This window comes from Pinus tabuliformis, chromosome 3_2 (genome assembly GCF_031772625.1).
Source record: "Pinus tabuliformis cultivar Carrire ecotype Pingquan chromosome 3_2, CPIR1, whole genome shotgun sequence".
In the NCBI taxonomy this organism is placed as follows: domain Eukaryota; kingdom Viridiplantae; phylum Streptophyta; class Pinopsida; order Pinales; family Pinaceae; genus Pinus; species Pinus tabuliformis.
The window spans coordinates 1,071,094,846-1,071,100,670 of record NC_142302.1 but is presented as its reverse complement, the minus strand read 5'-3'; positions in this window follow the sequence as shown (position 1 = coordinate 1,071,100,670).

Below are 5,825 nucleotides of genomic sequence, written 5' to 3'. Positions count from 1 at the left end.
CTTTGCCTTCAACTTTTGTCTTCTAATTGCTCTAAATTGAGCTCTTTGCCTCCTTTGAGGTACCTTTCTGGCTTTTCGGCTACCCCAGTCATTTCTTTGTGTTTCATTATCCCTCTGCGGCTCTGCGGCTTCTCTACTCCCTATCGGTTAGACTGGCCATCTAGCTTTGTGGCTCCATGGCTGCAAAATGCATCATTGCCTGTAAAAATGCCTATTGTAGTGTGGCATGATGATCAGGAGTAGTTACAGAAGGAACTGAGGCCATTTAATAGGAAAAAACCCGAAAACTGAGAAAAATCCATTACATAGAGTTTGACTACAAAATACATTGTCGGGCATGATTTCTAGACTTGAAATCCCATTCAATCACCCCTAAAATCCCTATCGGGTCTACCATTAGGCGTTATATCGCATTGCATTAGTGTATTGGGAAAAATCCCAAATACACGAGAAATACGTGAAAAACCCGACTAAATTCTTTTTATCGGACTTCAAAATTTATCACATCCACCCTATAATCGCATCGCGCCTGCCTTTGGTCGCTTTCACAAGTTCCACCATCGACCTGGATGATCTCCAATCCAACAGTCATCATGCGATTTCGAGCGGCTTAATGGTAGGGAGGTTACCCGCTCGAAAAGGCAGTTTTCCTCTCCCCTCCACTAGCCATGTGTCGTTCACTGTATGGGATCAAGCAAAGCCAGCCCAAAACCATTTACCACTTAAGGTCTCCCCGAAATCCACCTTTATGGAACTCAAATTATATAGATTGCACCTAAATTCCCCTTCGGGTCTGGCTTTATCACTTCAGTGCCTTTCCTTTGTGTTTCGGTGTTTACACTGAAAAGCATCAATACATAAAAATGCCCCTTTATGGTGAAACTCAAATGTTACCAGCCCCGGTTTATAAAACCCAACGGGTGCAACTTGTAAGCACCCATTTATATCACTGCGATGTGACGTTGCGATGCGATAAATTGCAATTGCAAGTCGCATTGGCCTGGGGGTCCATCCTTTGCCTTGTGGCATCGCCGATGTCAATCCGCCGATATCAGCGATTACAATATCGCATCGGTCCAGGGTCATTACCTTATGTCATGTGCATGTGCGTGTCACCGACCTGATACATCGGATCAGCCGATCAGGGTTTCTTCTGCCTCCACTTAAGTCCGCTCCTTTTGCCTTTTTCTGATGTGATTTCCCTTTATAAGGGTTTCTTTGCCATTTTTAGGGGATTTTGCCTTTTTTTCTAAAGAACAAAGGGCATATTCTTTCTGCGATAACTTCTGCATCATAAGTCCATTTTTTCCCATTCAAGTTGTAGTAGATTCATAATGAAAATATCTTTGCAATGGGGTTATGTCTAGGAACTTCCTTGGACTTTCATTTTCCTTTGTGAGGAAAACTTAGAATTAGGAGTCTATCCAAAATCCATTTTGGATCACGCCTTCCCACTAAAAGAACTTTTGGTCTCCAAAAGACTAATATATTGATCTGAACTATAAATGAGAGTAACAAAACCCTCTTCTTTCAGCCTCCACACACTTGCCTTGCATAGTGCCTCTGAACCAAAGTCTCTGACCACTTCCCTTCCTAGATGGGCTGGTCTTCCTGGGAAGAACTGTCTTCCTCCTTGCCTTCCTGCAAAACTTCTACTGAAATGGTCATAGAAGGTAGTTTGAACTTCTTTGCCTTGATCATTGATCCAAGGTGGCTCAAACCAATCTGAAGTACATCTGCTTCACAAAAACTTTCATTTGTACTTGTTTGAAAAGCTGTCAACAACAACAGAAATACAGACAACAATTGGATGGCCTAAACTCCTGCTTCATCAAAAGAAACAGATTTCACCTCTAGTGAACACCTCCATGTCTTACATCTGCATACAAATGATGGACTAGATAACAAGCCCACAAAACATGCCTTTATATGACCCTTCAAATCAAGCATGTAGAAAAAGACCATTAGGACTCTTTTTCAAAAGATGAAACACTTCATCATCACATGCATGTCGAAGCAATCAACCTTGCAAGTTAATTACACATACATGTTCAAATACAAGGACAACATCAACATCCCTGTGTTCATGCACAACATTCTCATGCATGCATTTCAAACCTCAACTCTTGCTTAAGCACACTATACTTTCGAAGCTGAAATGAAATATAATGTTGCAGCAACAAAATGAGTCTCCCACTCAACTTCTGCATTCACCTACTTGGTCAAATCCTGCAACTTGCATCTCCATTAATAAACAAATTCAAATAGATGCATCAATAGACATGCAACCTTAATTGGATAAGAACTCTAATTGTTTCTTACCAATCCCTTTCAAAGGTACTACCTTTGTTTGCACATTAGCATCAACATGTGAATCATCCTGAAACACATCAATCATGGAATCTTCCTTTCCATGCTTGCCATCTTCTCTTTCTACTTTCTTCAACTTTTGAGGAAGCATTGTTGCATTCAGAGTCCAACACCTTTCAGCAAGATGCCCTTACTTATGGCAGTAAGTGCACTACATGTGCATCCTCTTGACAGCATGATTTTCCTTGCCCAATGGACCTTTGGCTTCTTGCTTCTTGTCCTTCAAAAGTTTCCTGTGTGTGGCCATTCTCTTCCAACATCTAGAAACATGATGGTTATCCAAACCACAAAAGGAACATGCAATTTTTTTCCCATATCTATGTGGAAATTTATCATGCTTTGCAAAATCAAGAGGAATATTATTAGAACCAGATTTATACCTACCACTTTCACCTTTATTGCCTTCATGAGGAGGTGAAGCAAATGAAGTGGCTCCCTTTGGAACACCATCAATCTCTTCAAGGTTGTCATAGTTTCCACAACTCCCTGGTTCAAGTGTGTGCTTCTGAACACCTACATCCTGCAAATGATGTTTCAAGCCATTGCATTCCTCCTGAATACAATCTTCACACTCTATAATGCAACTCCTTCTTGGAGCTATTTCAATGACCTTCATGGTAGCTTTGGAACTCTTTCCATAAGATTGTCCACAGCCAAGACCCAAATACTTAGGCCTTTCCCCAACTATTATTGGTTCAACAATACCTTGTGCATGCTTACCCAAGCCTTTTCCTTCATAGCCCATCTTGGACATTAGCTTGGAACCTATGCCTTTGGTATGTTTTTCAAAAGAACCAATATAAGCATTCTTAGAGGAATTTGAAGACAAACCTGAATGGTTTACCTCTTCTTCAAGCTAATACTTGACCAAGGCTTCTTGGGCAATAAAGAGTTGCATCTCCAACTCATGCATCCTTCTCAGGTTCATATTTGCAATATGAAGTTGCCTCTCCATTTCCTGCAATTTGTCAGAAAGCATCTGCTTCTCTTCCTCCACGGAATTCAACTGCTCTCTAAGTATGTCGCTCTTCCTTTCATCCTCATACATTTCTCTCACCATATCCATCATGGTGAACAAGTCTTGCTTCATGTCTTTATCAAAGAGTCTCATGATGAAGAAAGAATAATTTGATGACTCACTTGTAGAAGTAGTCATTATACCAATGAACAAAAGAACTTCTAACAATATTAATAAAGATCTTATTTAGCAACCTTTTGCAACAAACCTCTTGTGCTCCAAGGATTGCTTTGAGGTCCTTTGGGATAGAAGAATGCCTTCATCCCTTCTTCCTTCTTGTCCTTCCTGGACTAAGCTATCAATAGCTTTCCCTTCACCTCTGTAAACTCAAAAAATAGTCACTCTAGAACAAGCATACAATCAATCCTTGACTGCCCAAACACCTTTCAGACAAGCAATCTTTGCTCTATCAATCAAGCATTCTGATATAACCTTCTTTGAAGGTGGGGTTAATCAATCTCAAGCTCCAATACCACCTGATATGAAAATGGGGCACTTAGGCTTCTTGTCTAACTTACAAAAACCTCTCCCACTTCCAAAGCTTACATATTCCCAAGTCCTTATGATTAACCAATGCGGAATTAAATATGTGCTTGAAGATAAGGTGTATACTTATGGTTATTTTAACTATTTGTGTGGTTTAAAATTTGTTGGTTGTGTTGATATGTAGGTACATGTAACAGTGCAATAGCACAGCGAATAACAAACACATAAGACAACAATTTAATATGGAGTTCACCCAAAACTCTTGGGCTACATCTCCTTGAGCTCTAGTCAACTCAACTAGGCTCTCTGGGATTATGGTCTAAGTTATTTTACAAGCTCCATGCTCAACTCCACTGGTTTACATAGGACTCAGTGGGCTTAAAACACCATCTTCTCCCTAGCTCTGAAGCTCTCAGCTTTCTAGCTCTAGCTCTCGCTCTGGCTCTCGGCTCTCGCTCTGGCTCTAACTTTGGCTCTGGCTCTTGGCTCTAGCTCATGGCTCTGGCTCTTGGCTCTGGCTCTAGCTCTCACTTTGGCCGTAGCTCTTCGGCTCTGGCTTATTTGGCTTTGGCTTTGGCTTTCTGCAACCTTTAGCTCTCTGGCTTTTCACTTGACCTCCAAGTGACCCCAAAGACTCCCTAAGTTGCTCTACATAGTAGCTTTTCACTCTCTCTCTACTCTCTACCTTCAGCTTCTGTCTTCTGATTGCTCTCAATTGAGCTCTCTGCCTCTTTTGAGGTACCTTTCCGGCTTTTTGACTACCCCAGTCGTTTCTCTGTGTTTCATTATCCCTCTGTGGCTGTGCGGCTTCTTTGTTCCCTGTCAGTTAGACTGGCCATCTAGCTCTACGACTCCGTGGCTACAAAATACATCATTGCCTATAAAAACGTGTGCTGCAACGTATCATGATGATCAGGAGAGGTTACAGAAGGAATCGGAACCGTTTAATAGGCAAAAACCCGAAAACTGAGAAAAATCCATTACACAGAGTTTGACTGCAAAATACACTGTCGGGCGTGATTTCCGAACTTGAAATCCCATTCAATCACCCCTAAAATCCCTATCGGGTCTGCCATTAGGCGTTATACCGCATCGCATTAGTGTATTGGGAAAAATCCCAAATACACGAGAAATATGTGAAAAACCCGACAAAAGCCTTTTTATCGGACTTCAAAATTTATCGCATCCACTCTATAATCGCATCGCGTTCACCTTTGATCGCTTTCACAAGTTCCACCATCAATCTGGGTGATCTCCGATCCAGCGGTCATCATGCGACTTTTGGCGACTTAATGGTAAGGAGGTTACCCTCCCAAAAAGGAGGTTTTCCTCTCTGCTCCGCCAACCATGTGTCGTTCACTGTATGGGATCGGGTGGAGCCAACCCAAAACCATTTACCGCTTGAGGCCTGCCCGAAATATGCCTTTACGGAACTCAAATTATATAGTTCGTGCCTAAATTCCCCTTCGGGTCTAGCTTTATCACTTCGACACCTTTCCTTTGTGTTTTTGTTTTTACACCGAAAAGCGTCAATACATAGAAATGCCCCTTTATGGCGAAACTCAAATGTTATCAACCCATGTTTATAAAACCCATCGGGTCCGACTTGTAAGTGCCCCTTTATATCACTACAACGCGTTGTTGCAATGCGATAAATCACAATCGCAAGTCGCATTGGCCTGGGGATCCATCCTTTGCCTCATGGCATCGCTAACGCCGATCCGCCAATATCGGTGATCACAATATCGCATCGGCCCGAGGTCATTACCTTATGTCATGTGCATGTGCTTGCCTCTAACCCGATACATCGGATCGGCCGATCGGGGTTTCTTCCACCTCCATTTAAGTCCACTTCTTTTTCCTTTTTCTGATGCGATTTCCCTTTATAAGGGTTTTTTTTCCATTTTTATGGGATTTTGACTCTTTTTCTAAAGAACAAAGGGCATCTTCT